Genomic DNA, 19593 nt, shown 5'->3' with positions numbered 1-19593 from the left:
GCACAGGTACTGATCGCAGGAGGGATATTAAACGGAGAGCATGATTGCAAGTCACCTCACACAGGCAACCTGTTTCGACTGTCAGCAATGCTGCTGAGCATCCTTGGACCAAGTTTGAGATGGCTTGTTTGAGTTCCCTCTCTGCTGCTGCAGTTGAAGCCCAGGCCTCCCTCGCCACACCAGAAACAGAGAAAGACCAGTGGGGAACCTGTAATAGAAAGGTCACATCACCTCCTCACCTCCTCTCAGGGGTGTTCCTCATCAATGTACCTGCTGGCCACGCTTCCTCCAGGATACAGTATTAATTACACAAATTCACTCCTTTTCTTTTTGATGCTTTTTAAATTAACATCAAAACAAAAATGCAGTTAAAGTTACAAAACATAGGAGCGGTACAGAGGTTGGATCGTGCAGATAAACAGAGAGCAGATCACATAGAAAAAGCAAAGCAGAAAAATACATCCTGAAAGCCAAATTTTGCAATGTGGTGGAGGAAGAGAGCTTTGTACAGAACAGTGGTACCTCGGGCTAAGAACTTAATTTGTTCTGGAGGTCCATTCTTAACCTGAAACTGTTCTTAACCTGAAGCACCACTTTAGCTAATGGGGCCTCCTGCTGCTGCCGCGCCGCCAGAGCACGATTTCTGTTCTCATCCTGAAGCAAAGTTCTTAACCCGAGGTACTATTTCTGGGTTAGCGGAGTCTGTAACCTGAAAGGTATGTAACCTGAAGCATCTGTAACCACTGTATATCTGAATTTGACACATAAGAAATGAAATCCAACCAAAAGGCACAGGAGTGTTCCGTGTCTTTCTTACATTTAGAAATGCAAAGTTTGCAAGTCCCGCCCCCCCGAAATAGCTAGAGTCCACATATTCCTCGTCTGCAACGAGAAGTTTAAGTGCTGTAGCGTCTTGCATTTGGGGGCCAATGCAGCCAGCACAAGAAGTTCCTTAAAGTGGAAAGTTGCAATTTGCTCACCCCACAAGTTCAAAAGGTCTCACGTTTTCATTTACAGCAGACGCTCAACATTCCATTGGTGACCCCTAAGTATGCCCAGTCCTTCTTCATCCTTGGATTTAATTATTTTAAAGTGTTTGTATTTCTGCAAAAGGGACATGGGTGGCGCTGTGGGTTAAACCACAGAGCCTAGGACTTGCCGATCAGAAGGTCGGCGGTTTGAATCCCCACGACGGGGTGAGCTCCTGTTGCTCGTTCCCTGCTCCTGCCAACGTAGCAGTTCGAAAGCACATCAAAGTGCAAGTAGATAAATAGGTACCGCTCTGGTGGGAAGGTAAACGGCGTTTCTATGCGCTGCTCTGGTTCGCCAGAAGTGGCTTAGGCATGCTGGCCACATGACCAGCTGTATGCCGGCTCCCTCGGCCAGTAAAGTGAGATGAGCGCCGCAACCCCAGAGTCAGCCACGACTGGACCTAATGGTCAGGGGTCCCTTTACCTTCACCTTTATTTCTGCAAAGCTGAGTCCCCTTCCCCCAGCATTCTGATACCATCTGCTTTGGTACCATATTTTTTGATGCAGTGGTACTGTGGCATCTTCCCTGACAGTACAGCCCTTTGACTATCGAAGAGAATCACAGAAATGCAAGAAAAGAGTTGCTGGAGGAGGAGGAGGATTTTCCTTATTAAATCAAGTGCTGTTCACAACTGTTGTAATAAATGGTAGCTACTGCCAAGTGCTTGGCCAGTCAAAGGGCAGTGTAGACATTGTTAGAAGGAAATTATCCTTATACTGCACCCAGCATTCCTGTACAGAGGCTGACTAGACTGGCAGCTGAATCTTATTTCAATACTGGTAACTGCATAACGTTGTCCTCGGCACCTGATGGCGGCAGGCTAGTTATGAGGGATGCGGGTGGCACTGTGGTCTAAACCACTGAGCCTCTTGGGCTTGCCAATCAGAAGGTCGGCGGTTCAAATCCTCACAAGAGGGTGAGCAACAAGAGGGTGAGCTCCCATTGCTCTGTCCCAGCTCCTGCCAACTTAGCAGTTTGAAAGCATGCCAGTGCAAGTAGAAAAATACGTACCGCTACGACGGGAAGGTAAATGGCATTTCTGTGCGCTGCTCTGGTTTCTCACACGGTGTTCCATTGTGCTAGAAGCAGTTTAATCATGCTGGCCACATGACCTGGAAAGCTGTCTGTGGACAAACGCCAGCTCCCTTGGCCTGAAAGAGAGATGAGCGCTGCAACCCCATAGTCGCCTTTGACTGGACTTAACCATCCAGGGGTACTTGACCTTTTTTTTTACGAGGGTGTGGGACTGGTAACGTAAAACTAGGGATGCCATGTCATATTGTGTTGTGCCACTCTGAAGATCCTGAGATCCAATGTGGTGTAGTGGTTAGAGAGTTGGACTAGGACCAGAGAGACTAGGGATCAAATCTCCACTCAGACTTGAAGCTCCCTGGGTGATTTTGCGAAGTCACTGGCACTCTGCCTGATGGTTGTTGCGAGGATAAAACATGGGGAAAGAGAACCAGGAATGCCACCTTGAAGGAAAGGGATATAAATTGTTGCTGGCATCAGTCTGTCTCAAAAGAAAATGGAAGTGTGTGCCATTGTAGGTGAAGTCAAACTGTTGGAATGGCTGTGGAGAATGATACAGGAGAGACATGTTTTAAGGCAGCTGGGGCAGAAGAAGGCATCTGGTGGTCACTGCTGTAGATACAGCTTGTCTCCCTCCAGATATAAATTAATAATAAACAGGGCAAACACAGAGGGCCCTTCTTTTAAATCACAAATAAGCTGCCTAATACATTTAAGGGAGGAGGTAGCCCCTTCTCCTCTTATAAGGGCTGAGTCCTCTCAGCCCCTAGGGCTGCATGGAGCCCAGGACCTTGGTTTGCTTGTCCAACCGCAGTGGTACTCATTTGTATGCCTCCTAGACATCAGGCAAGTGCTGAATAGTTTAGGCACCCATTGAAGACTTATTTCTTTCCTCAGGCATTTGCTGCCATTATTCCCTTGCTTTGAATATTGACATTATCCACTGTGGACATTGTGCATTTTCTGGTTTGATTGTACTGATTCTTGGGGACATTACTTTACATTGCCTTGGGATTTCTAATGCACAATGGGATACAAATGTTCAAACATTGTTCTTTGGTTTGGGAACCTGAGAAAAAATAGAAAAGCTGGTTGCAAAGTCCTTTGATAAATGTTCCCATCTCCACCCACACTTGACTCAGAAATAAATGTCATGGCTCTCTCCCTTGGAGTAGCTGGCAAAAGCCAAAACTCTGAGGGCACGGGGTGTGAGCTTTCTTTTCCACTGTGGGCTTCCCATGGGCATCCCATTGACTGATGTGAGAATAGGACCCTGGACTTTGGTCAAATCCAGCAGGACTCTCCTTATGTTCTTAATAAGGCTGTGCTAACTTCCTTTCTCAAGGATGAAGAATTGTTCTCTCTGCTGTGTGTCATGTTTTCCATCAAGAGTTTGGGACACACTTCGCATTTTTCCCCATTCTGCAGGTGTCAGCGGTTCAGGTTTCTCCTGGTCAGAGAGCAGAATTCATTTCCAAAGAGTCACAGCTGATGGTTTCTGCTGCTCTCAGAGGTCTTATCACTGATCCAAAAAAGTCTAGATTCATTTATAAAGCACATCCATTATCCTTTTAAGAGAACATGAATCTTTTCCTTCCTGGTACAGAAGCCACTGTGACTCAAATTCTATTTACTCATATTCACCGGTTACCTGAATGTTATCAAAGGATGAATATGCCAGTTCTGTTTTTTTCTTTCATTTCTCAAAGAATCAGAGAATTGGAAGGGACTGAAGGGGCCATCTAGTCCAACCCCCTGCAATGCAGGAATCATGGCAGAAGCAGAAGAAGAAGAAGAAGAAGAAGAAGAAGAAGAAGAAGAAGAAGAAGAAGAAGAAGAAGATGATGATGATTTTGGACTTGAGATCCCACCTTTCACTCCCCTTAAGGAGTCTCAAAGTGGCTAACAATCGCCTTTCCCTTCCTCCCCCACAACAAACACTCTCATAACACCTCTGTTGTCTTGCCTATGAGAGTAACCTGCTTTACTCTCTCTTGTGAATAAGGCAGAATCTTTGCCTCTGAGTTGCTCATATAGAAGAGAACATTAAACTCTTGGACTCAAGTATTAATGAGTACCTAATAAGGTGTGCACTGACCCCAGGATTTACCTTGTGCCTGTATATTTGCTTATTTTTTAAAAAAATGAATCTGTTTTTGAGTCACCCTGTGCTTTGATCTGTAATTAGTGATCTGCATAAAATGGAACCTTAAAAAGAATGGTTGTAACTATTTTTAAGCTTTTGGCAGAAGCAGATAAAATTTGCAGGCACAGCAGCAGTGATGTCAACTTGCTTAATCAATCATAAGGCATGGCACACACCATTTGAATGGCAATGCCCATCACTTTTGGGGGAGGCAATCCCCTCAAATATTTCATTAGGAGGGGCAAAGGGACCTTGGCCCCTCAGAGTTGCCTCCTATGCACCAGAGTGGATTAACTGGAGATCCAGGGGTTTTCTGGGGGGTGGGGAGTGAAATGGATTCACATTCCTCCATAATCTGCATTAGGGCAATACATTTATTAGGCTAACTAAAAACGGCGTTTCCGTGTGCTGCGCTGGTGCTGGCTCGCCAGAGCAGCTTCGTCACGCTGGCCACGTGACCCGGAAGTGTCTCCGGACAGCGCTGGCCCCCGGCCTCTTAAGTGAGATGGGCGCACAACCCTAGAGTCGGACACGACTGGCCCGTACGGGCAGGGGTACCTTTACCTTTTAAAATGCCAAAATCCATAATAGTTTCATATTTTCAAGCAGGGAGTTGTTGTTTTCTTGTCTTGGTCTTTCTGACTTTAAAATAATTAACAAGTGGCCTTGGAAAGTGGCCTTGATGGATGGATACCTACTTGCCAGGACTGTCTTTTTGTTGTTGTTATTGTAGGGAATGCAGGTGGTGGTGGGGACACACTGAGTTCTTTGTCCTCCAAACAAAAAGCATACACATTAAAGGAAACATTTCCTAAAAAGCTTGTATTAGCAAAAATCACGTTCAAATGTATTATTAAATAATTGCTTCTTTTATTATTTAGATTGATTAACAATGCATTATAATAGATGCAATTCCTTGCAACATTGTGTGTGTTAGGCAAAAATGCCTTCAAATGTGTGTGAAATTTCACATGGATTTTTTAAAACCACGGTTGATGTGGCAATGGGGAAAGCTGAACTTACTAGTGGGAAAGAACAAGACCCTGAGAGAAATCAGTCGTGACAGGTCCAGCTATCTCTATTTGAAAAGCATCTGAAAACAAAACAAAACAATACCACAATATCCAGGAGGTCACACTGGCAGAAAGAATCAATTTGCTTTCTGGAGTTAAAACCTGGTCCCTCAACAGTTCAGCCCAATCCAGTATGCGCAATCCTCTCTGCCTCCTTGAGTAATAGCTGCTGTTGAGTGCAAAGTGACCCAGAGCAGCCAATTATGCCAAGTTTCTGCCGGGTAAGCAATTATCCAGGAAACAAACACTAATTAATTAAACACTCTCCATAACAGACTTGTCTTCCATCAGGCAAATAATTAACAGGCATGGATCATTTGGTGAGCGGGCTGAACGGCGAGGCCATCCTTGAAAGGCATGCGTGACAAACATACCTCTTGGCTTGACAAGGATGCCAGCTGCTGCCTTCCTTCCCTTTCCTCTTCATTGATGGTGGTGTGTGTGGAACCGCAGCTGACTCCACTCGTCAACCACCTTGCTGGTAGCAAACCTTTACGTTATCATAGAAGGCAAAGATGTGGAGTGATGTGAAATGAGGGAAGGAGAAGACATGCTCTCCTCTCTTGTGATGTTGCTCCACCACCCTAGAGAGACGCACGTTGGCCCCAACTACTGAGATGTACCCACCTGACTGTGGAACCATGAGCAATGAGCGATGCATTGATTTCCTTTATACGCCACCCTTAGCAGTGCTTAAAGCTGCTTTCAATGAACAGTCACATAGCAAAATCCAAGGCAAAGGGTGGGGGGAGTTGGTTGACCAAACACCAGTCAATTCAAATAGGACAAAAACAAACCATTTAGCAAACATAAAATGAGCTCACTATCGAGACTTCAATGCATCCATTCAGTTGTCCATGCAGGGCAACCTCATGGCTGAATTACTGCAATCTTGGGGTTGGTCTGGAAGCTGGAGTGTGTCCTTGCACTCTGATAATTGTCACTTGCTTGCCTGGGTGGGGGACAGAAAGGGATATGTGGATGATAATAGAAGGAGATCAGCTGTACAAAGGAAAGATTTACCTTCATTGCTGCACCCACTTTTGCCTCTGACCTCGCCAGCCACTGGGTGGACCAGGGTCAGTGTAAGGTCAGTGTAAGCCCTGCCCCCATTACTCCAGTAGGGGGGTATTGCTGAGTTCCAAGAACCCCCTGAACTGCCTGGATCAGGTGGGGTGAGGCAGTTTACAGCCTTGATATGTACAGCTACAATCACATCATCTGGAGAAGGTGGCTGTAAGACATGGCTACTATGCTTACATTTGCAAGAACAGCTCTGAGCACAGCTTGCCGTTGTCGCAGCTCCCATCTCAGAAGCTCTTTCCTGCAGATAATTAAGAGATCATTATTCAGGAAAACCACAGTACAGGCAGCAGACACAAGGCTCAGAAGTAATGGTTCAAAAGTTCAAGAGCAAGGTAAGATGTTCAGGCCTGGGTGGAAGAAGAGAAGAGTTTGGATTTTATATCCCGCTTTATCACTACCCAAAGGAGTCTCAAAGCGGCTTACATTCTCCTTTCCCTTCCTCCCCCACAACAAACACTCTGTGAGGTGAGTGAGGCTGAGAGACTTCAAAGAAGTGTGACTTGCCCAAGGTCACCCAGCAGCTGCATGTGGAGGAGCGGAGACGCGAACCCAGTCCCCCAGATTATGAGTCTACTGCTCTTAACCACTACACCACGCTGGCAATGAAGATGTCCCAACAAGTGGTTCTGCCCCTCCCACCAAAATGTGAAAGGGGAGGTATGGCATGCTCACTAACGAGACTCGCTCACCTTGCAGGAACATTGGTGTTACAAACATGGGCTTCTTTGGGTTGGGTAAGGAGTGCTCCCATTTGTGAAAGCAGAACGTTCCTGTTCAGGCTCCTATTCAGTCTCTGCTGTTTCCAGCTCTACCTTACGCCCATAGCTGCTCCAAGCCGGCGAAGCAGGGGGAAGCCAACAAACCTGCTCTCCCTTCCAAAGTGGCTGAAGTTGCAGCAGAAAGGAGCCACCCCACGTCTTCTACCCAGGTTCCCACCATTCACCATCACCCAATATTTTCTACCTCCTGTGTTGGCGCCTGCCAATGCAAAGATGATCCCACCAGCGCTTTGGGGCTCGAGACATCCCTTTTCCTTAATTTTATGCAGCTCTTGAAAGCCCTGCAATATAACCCACTAGTTCCAATCAGGAGCAAACAAGGCAAGGCTAAAGATAACTCTGGTCCCTAATGGGCTTTAATGCTTTGCTTTCATGCAAGGGGGCTTTGCAGCCATTACAATGATTTCTTTGCTTTGGAGAAAGGGTGCAATTACCTTTTGCTGGCAGCTTGCTTGTTTGCATTTCATCTGGCTTCCTGAAGAACCCAGGAGCAAAGCAAAGCCCTTTACTTGGAACCGGTCACAGATTCCCCTCCATTTAATGTCCCCTCCATTCTCTGCAGAGCGGCATCAATGGGACTGACAAAACAAAAAAATTCCTTCCAGTAGCACCTTAAAGACCAACTAAGTTAGTTCTTGGTATGCACATGAAAGCTCATACCAAGAACTAACTTAGTTGGTCTTTAAGGTGCTACTGGAAGGAATTTTTTTGTTTTGACTATGGCAGACCAACACGGCTACCTATCTGTAACTGGATCAATGGGATTATTTCCTGATCAAACCCAATGAATCTTTCGAATTAACCCTGGAGATGTCACACCATGTTAACTGCACCAGAGATGTTATGGGCCCAATGATCAGGCCCAGACTGGTGCAACGGATTGTATGCTACTGCAACTAACAAATACAGTGAATGAATAGCTGGATAATAATAAAGGCAAATCTGTCAAATTCATGCTTTCCAAAACAAAATGCAAACTGAACCACAGCTACCTTGAAACTTCACACATATCCAAATTTTGCGATGCAGTTCTCCAATCAAACCATGTTTTTTTTAAATGCACATAACAGGGGAAAGCATTTGTAAAAATCAATGTGTTTGCAAAAGCAACACAGAAAATGCATTATTAGGGGAAATTGCTTGCAAAAATGTGTACACTGGAACCACCAGCATAAAAGATGTGTTAATTAGCAGATCAGCACACCAAAACACAGATAGATTTTCATGATTTTTTTAAAATCACAAATTGATGCAGAAATTTGAAGAACTGAATTTAAGGCTAGAAATAATGAGAAACTGAGAGAAGTGAAATTGACAGATTCTTCCATCCCTAGGCTCAAGTGAAGCCTGTAGCTGAGCTGACTGGCATAGCATTCTCACCTGACTTCTGTTTCCACTTTGCTGATTTATTTCACAGGCTTTGAATGGTGTCAGCAGTTCCAGCCTTTGCCTCCTCTCTGCTCTGGACCTCATTAGAGAAGGAGACATTAAAAATACATGCTCTGCTTAAGACCAGGAGCAACAAGAAGAGTGGAAGAGTGTCAGGCGGGGAGGGGAAGGGAGGCAAGAGAGGGCCTTTGGTGGAAAGGCTGAGCACATCATTCCACGTAACTGTGCTGTTAAGCTATTGTTTAGGCTCAGGCATATGAAAGTGAGCAAGAGGATCACTCGTCTTGCTCTGCTGCTTGTAAGGTTGCTTTGCTTCTCGTTTAGCTTGCTGCAGGTGTGCATGAGCATAGCTCAGAGCCCCATCAATGAATTTCCTTTTGTACTTCTTGGGAATCCAGCTGATCAACACAAAACAAAAAAAGGCCTTTGAGCAGAGCAGAGATGGAAATGGCAGAGGAGAGGGAGCCGAAGCACGGAGCACCTTCGCAAACAGCCAAAAAGAGAATAATTTATTATTGCATGGCCAGCCCTTCTTTGAGATCAAACTATATGCGAAGCCCTGTGCAAACGGATCGCGGCTGATGTTGCTGGCACTTGATGTTGCTTTTCTTTCTGGCTCCGTCCATTCTAACACTTCAGGTGGTAAGCTAAACCCCTGCTGCCTTAGTTTAAATTGTAAGCTCCATGGGGCAGAGACTTTTGCTTTGGTATGCAACGTTTCATGTACTGGGGACATAGTGAGTTTCCTTATACTGAGTCAAAGCTGTAGGGATGCGCCAGGAGAAGATATATGCATTGGATTTTATCCTTCCTTCCTCATGTTTGTGAGTTCAGCAGAGTGCCATCCCTTTGCAGCTTAAAAGGGAAGCTTAGATAGGCTAGTTTTAGCCTTTTAGTTTAAGTAATCCAAGGTGCTTTAAGGCAGACTGGATTTTCCTTTTCTCCCCCTTTAGAACAACAATCACACAAACAGTCATTGTAAAAGGTGAAAATAACATTGACTTACCCAGAGATTCTGTTGCAGAAGGACAGATGCAGCATCTTTCTTCAGGCAGGTTAAAATGGTAATTCGGTTACACAGACATATTTTAGTCTAACTTGAAATGGAGTCTGAGCTTGGCAGTTGTTCTCACCTTTCTGGCTTGGTGATGAGATGAAGAGGTAACAGTGAAGAGAGGCAAAACAGGATGTACTTGGGCAGGTAAGGAGACTTTATATGACTAGACCCTCCCCTAGTCAGAGCCCAGTGGGAGTGTCTCACAGAGGTTTCTCTAGCCAACTTACAGGAAAACTCTGTAAGCTTCAGCTCCTATCATGTGCTTATCTAGCAAGGCAATGAATTGTTGGTTTGACTGCCCTTTGACTATCCCCCACAAGCATTGGCCTCTCTAGCCCTGTATTGTCTACACTGACTGTCAGCTGCTCCCCAGGGCTCCAGACTGAAGACATTCCCAACCCTGCCTGGAGATAAGAAGGACTGAACCTGAGACCTTCTACACGGAAAGCAGGTGCTCCATCCCTGAGCTATGGCCCTTCCTCTAATTCCAGATAAACAAGGGTTGGTTTGGGTTAGTTTAAGCACAATGCTATGGATTCTGTTCATGCTCAGAAATACGCTCATTGCTATCCACATATTCCAGGTGACTGGGCATCTTCCAAGCCATTACCCTGGTCACCACGGGACACAGCACTGAAAGAGGGAGAGAAACCACAGCAGGAACAGCTTGCTCTGCCTTCCTGTTTCACTCTCATTTAACCCACCACACACACACACACACACACACTCCTCCATTTTGTGCCAGACCCCTAGATTTTGAAGAGACAGGCATGTCATTCTCCGGCCACAGGGGTGCATCACCTTCCAAGCTTAGGACACTCGAGAGAGACCTCCAGCCATTTTCCAGCCATTAGTTGCCATTAAGGAAACCGCCTTCCCCCTTTTCTGAGTCATTAACATGCTGTCTGCCTGACAAAAGGAATAGACAGTCATTTGCAGGGAAAGTGGAGCAATTTGGAGTTCAGCTTTGAAAGCAGACTTTGCTGATTTATGCCTTCTGGGCTAATGCGCAGGTTGGATGTGGGTCTGCATGGAATCCACACTGCAGGGAGAGTCAAAAACAAGGTAGCCCAAGGGCTCGGGAGATTGGGGGAGAGAAGGTGACTGTTCCCAGGGGTCCATATTCCCTTCCATACAACCCTCCAGAGAGTGGAAGGACATCATCATGTCGCTTTGATCCCAGGGGAAATTGGAGATGGGCTTCCAACTCAATGCAGCAGGAACTATGTGTCAGGAGTTCGGCCTACACTCGAGTAGGACCCAGGCATGTGAAAGACAAAAATCCCATGACTGCAATCATGGAGCAGGAATTCTAACACCTTGTGCGCCAGCCACTGTGGTCAGCTAATGCCAGTAACAAGAAGGAATCAGTGCTCAGACCACCTTGTAAGCATTTCAATTAAAAAGGACAACTACTACATGAGATGCAATAGACATTGGGTGGCTCCAGAAGTTCTTTTTATTGTGCTTGAGTAATGATTTGTGCTCATGATGCTATCAGGGCAACCCTACACCATCCTGCTTTCAATATTGTTTGTGCACACATAAAGTTTAGGGTGGTTGCATTGTTTTGTTTCCAATCAGTACAAAGCCCATAGCCTTCTGCTGAAATCCCATAACTTCCTACACCACAAATGTTCCAAATTATTTTTGTCCTGCTTTTGTTGCGCTATGTGACTCTTCTGGAAAGCAGTAACGTGGTTGCATTGAGGAATCATCACATAACAACTAATAATGCAGAATTCACCACTAATACACTGTTATTGGAGACGTTGCTCTATCCAGGGCTTTTGTGTGGTGGTAAATAACTCGGTTTTGGGATCTAATATTTAATTGCCTCTCCCAAATCACTAATCAGACTGTTCTCAAATCTCCTTCTTTAGCCTTATTCTCACTTTTCACTGGTCCCAAATTGCTCCATAAAGACCTCGTTATTCTTTTATTAGCAGCTGTCAGAATGGCAGTGGTGGGAGGATGGAAAACGTCCTCGGAATTTTCTGCATCTGGTATGATTTGCATTTGAAGATCAGCCTCCTTGGAAAATCCAACCCACAATTTCAAAATTGGCTAAGGGTCTGGCTAAACCTGAAGCATTTACAAATGTATGGTTTCTATTTATCAGTTCCTTGTCTGTAGGTCCCCAAACCACCAGCCTTACATACTGATTTCTGGAGAGATTCAACAAACTAGTAATGTGATTCTATCTTTCTTTGCGTTCCTTGTTTCTGTCTTCCCTGTGTATGCATGTATCAGTTTATGGAACATATTGCAAGAGACCTGTATTTATTTGGTTGTTACTGTTGCTCTTTATTGTACCATAGGTGCTTGAGAGCCCAGGTGGGTTATGAGGACATCCCAGGTGGGTCAAGGCAAAGCTGCTGCTGTCATGTTGGACTCCAGCTAAGGCTGACCAAACCAAAGGTTGTTTTTTTACCTGTTGTCATCAGTGCAGCAATAAGAATGTTCACCTCCCTGTATGCTAGACAACCATTAACAGGGGCAAAATAACACAAGAGTGCATTTGCAGTTCCTGAATAAAATGGGCATTGTTTAGACCAGAGTTGGAGAACCTAAGGCCCTGTAAAAATTGCTGGATTACAACTCCCATCACACCTGAGGTCATTGGCCAAATTCCAGAGGGCCTGTGAGTCTGTTAATAGCAAAAACTTTAAAACCCCAGCAGTGTCTTGCAGCACCTCAAAGACTCATAATTGTGTTTATGTATGGCATAGGTTTTAATGAGACGGAGCTGACCAAGCAGCCTCTGGCCCACAAAGAGGCATGCAGCAATGCATTTGCCGTTGCTCCAGGAGTCTATTTTGATTAGCACAGTGCAAACCCTGCAAAAATTAAAATAAAAAAACATATCCTCAAGCATCCAGAGGCAGGAAGAAAAAAAAATACCCAGTCCATTTCACAAGGGACAAAGATTACCATATGTAGAAATCTGAATGTAGGGTTTGACACAGCACTGTGAAACACAAGTGTGTGCGCACGCACACACACACACACACACACACACAAGCACGCACAAACGGACCCTCATGCCCCCAAAGTCCTCTGCAGGGATGAATTTTCTACTGCAACAGTTTTTCCAGGGTCCAGCTTTTGAAAAAGGTTGCTGTCAATTTCTGGTCCAATGCTGGAAACCCAGGGAAAGTAGCAAGGCTGAAGGACCAGGGACAGCTCCAGCTTCCAGCCAAAGGTTGGGAGCAGACTGAGGCAGACAACTTCCTTCAGTCTCCACTTGCTTGAGAGAACTTCAGAGCCCTAAAAGGCCAGCCTCCTTCTCCTCCTTTCCACAGCCTTCTCCCTGGTGTGCTCCTGGTGATGCCACACTGGTGATGTGCATTGGGAAGCATCTGTTTTTGCTGGCTCAGGGGAAGTTGTCAGTGAGGGTCCAGGCTCTGACCCCAGAAGCCCTGACAACCTGGGAGATTCCCCTGAGAATTCTTGTCCAACTTTCTCAGGTGCAATGGTCTCTATTGCCTTCTGGCGGTTCCCTCATTGCGAGAAGTGAGGCTACAGGGAACCAGACAGAGGGCCTTCTCGGTAGTGGCGCCCGCCCTGTGGAACGCCCTCCCATCAGATGTCAAAGAGATAAAGAATTACCTGACATTCAGAAGACATCTTAAGGCAGCCCTGTTCAGGGAAGTTTTTAATATGTAATGCTGTACTGTTTTTAACACTGATTGGGAGCCGCCCAGAGTGGCTGGGGAAACTCAGCCAGATGGGCGGGGTATAAATAATAAATTATTATTAAATTATTATTATCTATCTGCAGCAGTCAGCTCTGACCCAGACCCAGTTCCCCATTTGATGCCCCTGTAGCCTCCGACTCTGTGTCCCAATCACTGATGGATACTGGTCATACCAACTGCTTTCTAACACTACCTGGAAAGAATGAGCAAATTCATGTTGGTTCAGAAAACAGCCGAGCTACTTCTCAATGTGAGCTGTTGTGGGAAATTCTCTCCTGGGATGTGAGAATGTCCCTAGAGCCCCTGATGCAGATTGCAGCAGAAGAGTGGATGGATGGATCTTCACAAGTAGGCATCTGCAATCTATGCTTTGCAGCTCCAAAATGTGCAGTGAATTCATTTTGGGGTACCATCCTGGTACTCCTCCCTAAGTGGCAGACGTGGTCATCTGAAAAATCACTAGGTATTGGAAAATGTTGGTTTCTCACAGTTCCTCATTTTTCCAATCTTAATTCAGTTCTCCATTTTGCCACATTCTCACGTAAATTCGTCCATGAATTTTTCCTGATATGTCCATGTTGGCATGCAATTTTGCCCAATATACACATTTTTGTAAAGCAATTTCTCTTAGTGCTATTTTCACCAACAGAAGCATTTTGATGCATTCTTTATACCCTAGTATTTGCATTTCTGTGAATGTGGCTTGGCTCAGGAACAGCATCACAAATCCAGAGAAGTGCACATTTTGAAGGGTGGCTGGCTGCGACTTGTTTCAGAAGGTGTGAATCAGGTAGGTTTGCCTTTAAATGCAAACTGAATTGAATTCCCTCCTCAAATCATGGCCATATAATGTCACCTGACTAAAAGGACACTTAATCAGCTGCAAAATTAATGGAAATTGACGCCGGAGCACTACAATGTACTTTAGCCGCCAGTGAACATGTCATCTGAGAGCAATGAGAGCTAAGCTTAGACTGATGAGCCATCCATCTTGCTGTTTTAATACAATTGGATCCCATGCCTTCTTTCAGATGAAAACCCTTGTCAGTTACGCAAAGCTACCTTATGTGGATTTCCTGTTTTCCTAAGGGCACTTTTGCATCAGGGCTTCATTGCAGCCAAGGCTCAGCCTCAAACCCATGCCAGAAACAATGACTCTGTCAAACAGCAAACTCAGCTGCTGTGGGCCAATGGTTTTGGAGTGAAAATGGGACACAGAGAAACAAAAGGGAGGTATCAGCATGCAACGAACAGTCTTTGGAGGTGGTGGTGGGGTTTGAACAAAAGGGGAACACCCTTCCCAATGGGGACTGAGCATGTTCACTGGTAACAGAATGCTAAGTGTCTGTAGGGTGGGGGAGGATGGAAAACTGGAGTAGGGGAGGAAAACTGGAGCAGAGTATTTGGAAGAGGATATGGGCAGGCTGGCTGGTTGGTGGGAACATACATGCATCTCACTTGTGTTAAGAAAAAGTACTGCCAAGAGTCCATTGCCCTAATTCAACATTTCCCTAACTTGGATCTCCAGCTGTTTTTGGACTACAACTCCGATCATCCCTAGCCAGTAGAACCGTGGTCAGGGATGATGGGAATTGTAGTAAAAAAACAGCTGGAGACCCGAGTTTGGGGAAACCCTGCCCAGATCCATTGTGTGGAACCACAGTATATTTTTCTCCAAAGGCTGTCAGAACTCTGAACACGAAGTCTCTACACAGCAATGTTCTTAGTCATTGGCTCTGGTTCCATTTGTCACTGGTCTCTCCGTCTTCCACCTTAGCAGTTCCAATGGACACCACCAATTATGATGAACAAGTAGACAAAATAACACTGTGGCAACACAAGAGGAAGGAATCAGCATGCCCAGGGTTTGCAGAAGTAGGAAGTGTCTTTGCGGTGGAGTGGGGGAAACAAAAAAGCAAACACCAAACAGTCCAGTGAAGACTGAGCATGCTCAGTGGCCGCAGAATGCAGCAAGTGTCTCTTGGTGGTGGTGCTAGGAATGGAAAAATTCAGGGAAGGGAAATAGAATGGAGTATGCTGAAAGAAAGCTAAGAGGGTCCAGTATGGTTTCAGATTGGATGGGGTGTTGAGATTCCTGCCTTGCAGGGAGTTGGACTAATTAACCGTTGGGGTCCCTTCCAACCCTGCAATTTGATGATTATGTGAAGGCATAGCTGGCTCACTGGAATACTGAACAGGAGAGTTCCATACTGCAACATTTTGATGCAGGCCTCATCAACAGTGCTGTTCATCTACACACACTCACACACACCAGGTCCCACTACCCATGAGGTGCACAGTATTGGGGTGTGTGTGTGTGTGTGTGAAGAGGCACCCACCCAAATGTCCACCCTTTATTTTTAAAGTCACCTATGCAAGCACAGCCCTTTTGTAGCAACACTTCCACAACTTATTTCCCCTCCCCTCACTGATTTCTGCAAAATCACCACAGGGAAACATAATTTTGCACACTCCTGGATTTTCCAGCAAGTTTCATACACCTGCGCAGCACACAGCCCCAGGAGAGGATGCTTCCACAACTGCCTTCCCCCTGGATTTGTTCTGTATGGCAACAGCAGTCTTTCATTCTGTACTCAGGAAACAGTTACTCACCCCCATGACTGAATCTGGCATTGGGCTCTGAGGCCCTTTGCCAGCTGCCAAATCTCTACCTGCAGCTGTTGCTTTACTCTGTGTGACACAGTGGCTACTAGTATCAGTGCAAGATGTGTTTACAATAGCAGTGGAGAAGGTGTTTTCGGCTTGCCATCTCTATCAGCTGCCTCTGTGCCTTTGCCAGGACACCTCTGCAATCTGTTGGAGAAGTCATGCCTGGCACATAAACCCACGGTCGCAACTGAGGATGTCATGCTAGTGATGGTGGTGTCAGCTGGTGATGACTAGAGGCAGAGGCCCCTGCTCCAGATCTGGGATTATCTAAAATGGACCCAGGACTCCTGCATGAGCCAAGCCATGCTTCTTGAGGTTGTAGAGCAGGGGTGGGAAAACTTTTTTTTTTAATTGTCAAGGGCTGCAACAACATAATAAGCTTGCTGGAACAGACAAATGGCCCATCTAGCTCAGTATCCTGTTTTTACAGTTTTTACAGTCGCCAACTTAATCCCTATCCACTAGATTTTTTGGGTGTTCCCCTCCCCTGTTCCATTTTGGAATCCTCATAAAAGCTTCAAATTCTAGAATGAGGATAAGGGGTCCAAAAAGGACCTCTGCAACCACAAGGCTGTGTGAATCAGGGGGTAAGGATGGGTGAATCTGTCCATTTCAGTTTCTTTCTATTTCTCATTTTTTCCAATCTCAAATGCAGCTCTCCACATTTCCACATCAGTTTGCATTTTTTAGAAGTTCTTATGAACATTAAGTAGAATTTTAGTGCTAATATACACATGTTTATATGCAAATTTGCCTACTATAGGCATTTTTGCAAAGCAGCTTTACCTAATATAATGAATGCATTCTGCATGTTATTTTCACTAATACATGCCTTTACACTTTATCCCAGGATATGTGTTTTTGCATCCACATCTTGATGGGAGAACTGAATTGCAAAATTCAGAAAAGTGCAAATTTCAAGCAGTGGCTACGTTTCAGCTTGCATATTGTTTCCAAAAGTGCAGCTCTGCTGAGTTCCCCATTAAAGGTTAATTGAGTTGAATTTCTCCTCTATGCCTCTACCTGCAGGCAGGACCTGGATGCAGCATTCCAGGGACTGAGCTCCAAGAAAAAATCCCCTTTAGCGTTGCATCAGTATCAGTGACCTATACGCCACCACTGCTTCTGAGGGCTGCTGAAGCAAGGATAATTCCCAGCTGCCTGGAAGAATCTGAAGTCAAGCTTCACCTCCCCGTCCATGTTCAAAAAAGCAGGGTGAGTCATTGTGCCTCAGGGCTCAATGCAAGCTTGGCAAGATCAAGCCAAAAGGAGTCAGAAATATGACATGTGGGATGATATACCTTGTCATATTGATGTGCTCACGGGTATTGCAGAAAGTGAGGCTGAAGCACAGAAGAGATCTAAGCAGTTCAGGGAGGTGGCACTGCCTGTCTCCTTCCCCCTCCTTAGTTTCAGTTTTGCAGTAGGAAAAGTTAGCACAGAGGAGGATAGAGAGAAAACTAGAGAGGCTCTGCCTGTCATTGGCTCTGGCGCCACCTACTGTAGGGTTCCTTGCCCTCCACCCTACCACCAGTCACCAGCCACCACTGGGAAAGGTTGAAAGCTCAGGAACTAGAGAGGTCTTAGGATGCAGCAGTTCCCATCTATAGAAACTATATGTTGTTTCCCCTAAATCTGAGCCCCAGGTCTGGAGTGCGCTGGTGGGGAAGCTGGAGAAAAGAAGAATTCAGAGGGATGGGGAGCTTTACCTGAAAATCAGCATCAGTGGCAGAACAGGCATCATTCCAGGGTATGGCGGTCACCCCACATGCGTGATGGGTAAGAGCCTAAGAAAATCCTGCCAAGTGATCTTATTTTCTAAAAAAGAAATCTAGAAAGGTGAGCAATAGAGAGAGAGAAATCTTTTTCAGGAGAAAATGCCTTCTGATACATTTCAGCTGAGAACTGATTTGAAGCTGGTTCTCCCCTGTCCTAGTCCATGAACAATTTCTTGCAATTTGACCCGTTTGCTCCACAGTGGTAGTGCTTATTTCAGTCTGGACCAGCCTGTCTTGGCAGGGAAAGTATCTGAGGTTCTGTTCTTCCTACTATGACTGATGAGAAACGGTCAGATTTCCACCACTGAAATGAGGTCACCTGCCAGAGGCCACTAAGACTTTGGAGAACCTCGTCATCTTTCAGTCATCCGAAGACAATGAAGCTGCTGTCACTTCTCATGGGACTCAGCACAGCCGAATGCATGCTTGATGGAACTGCACTCTTTGTGAAATTGATGAGCTGGGTCAGAGTAGGGCAAGACACAGCAAATCGTAAGTGTTCCACTACAGCTGGCAAGAGTGCTGAACCTGGAATAATTCCATTTGGCACCTCTTCAAGAGCAATGCATACACAGGTAACCTTCCCAACTGCTGGCAATTGCTTGTCATTATCCTCTTCCAGTATTAATGATGTGTGCACTCACAGCTATGATAGTCAATCCATCTGCGGAGGCAGAGCTTTATAACTGGGTTATAAATACTGTAACATTAAGAACACATGCTCGAGCTTGCTTTTCCCTTCTCCCTCCCTTTCCTTTTTCCTTGTGTGTCATTTCTCTTCAGATTGAGAGCAGAAGCAGCTCACCGGGTGGGACAGAGCTGCTAGGCTAGCTTCCCAAGCAAGTGGGTTGCTGGGGGGTTGGCACAGTGCAAACACACTGGTGGAGCCAATCTGGCACCCCTGATGCTGTATTTGCACTGTACTGACCTTCTCACCCCTCCCAGTAAGCAACAACGATCCAACTGCCAGGAAGCTAGCATGGTGGCTCTGTCCCATCTGGCAAGCTGTTTCTGATTCTGGACCTGAGGACAGGTGTGAAGGATGCCCTGTGTCCATTTGTACCTGAAGGAGCGTCTCCACCCCCATTGTTTAGCCCAGACACTGAGGTCCAGCGCCGAGGGCCTTCTGGCAGTTCTCTCACTGTGAGAAGTGAAGTCACAGGAAACCATGCAGAGGGACTTCTTGGTAGTGGCACCTGCCCTATGGAACGCCTCCCATTAGATGTCAAAGAAATAAACAACTATATGACATTTAGAAGACATCTGAAGGCAGCCCTGTTTAGGGAAGTTTTTAATGACTGATGTTTTAATGTATTTTTAATCTTTTTTTGGGAAGCCACCCAGAGTGGCTAGGGAAACCCAGCCAGATAAGCGGGGTATAAATAAATTATTATTATTATTATTATTATTATTATTATTATTATTATTATTATTATTATTTACCCCCAAAGTAATGAGGAGGCACATCTGGAACAAAACTAGACCTTAGTTACAGTAAGTGAGGGTTTTATGCTTGATAATTACTCAATCTGAGGCACAATGCTTAGATCCAGGCTACCATTCTTTACAAAAAAATTCCAAAACCTTATGCAGCTTAAAACTAGTCACAGGATAGACTATTTCCACCTAGAATAGCTAGTATTACTACACCAGGAACTGTCAGGATGCTGTCAGTGGCTCCTGGCTGGTAGCCCAGGGAAGTACAAAGCCAAGGAAAAGTTTCTTACCGTCCTTTTTTATTTCAATATTACAGAGAGAGGCTCTAGAACTCAGCCTCTTGGATAATGGTATTGTCCCAAGTGACTCTCCATCACCCGTCTTTCCCACTTCCTCATTCGTCACTTTACGG

At 45.5% G+C, this 19593-nt stretch overlaps 2 long non-coding RNA genes across 2 annotated transcripts; one reads left to right on the top strand and one right to left on the bottom strand.

Annotated features, from left to right (window-relative positions):
• The first annotated feature begins 1507 nt into the window (after window positions 1–1507).
• Window positions 1508–4971, top strand: LOC310849986. Its single transcript, XR_014567168.1, has 3 exons — window positions 1508–1812; window positions 3775–4592; window positions 4803–4971. It is a non-coding gene; the product is annotated as an uncharacterized lncRNA (long non-coding RNA).
• Window positions 4972–6549: 1578 nt separating this feature from the next.
• LOC310850117 lies at window positions 6550–9718 on the bottom strand. The gene is made up of 3 exons (XR_014567227.1): window positions 9545–9718; window positions 8530–8611; window positions 6550–6608 (listed from the first exon to the last, which is right to left on the bottom strand). It is a non-coding gene; the product is annotated as an uncharacterized lncRNA (long non-coding RNA).
• Between the last annotated feature and the right edge of the window lie 9875 nt (window positions 9719–19593).

This window comes from Podarcis gaigeae (assembly GCF_964106915.1).
Source record: "Podarcis gaigeae genome assembly, chromosome: 8".
NCBI lineage: Eukaryota > Metazoa > Chordata > Lepidosauria > Squamata > Lacertidae > Podarcis > Podarcis gaigeae.
This window is presented reverse-complemented; position numbering and strand designations above follow the sequence as displayed.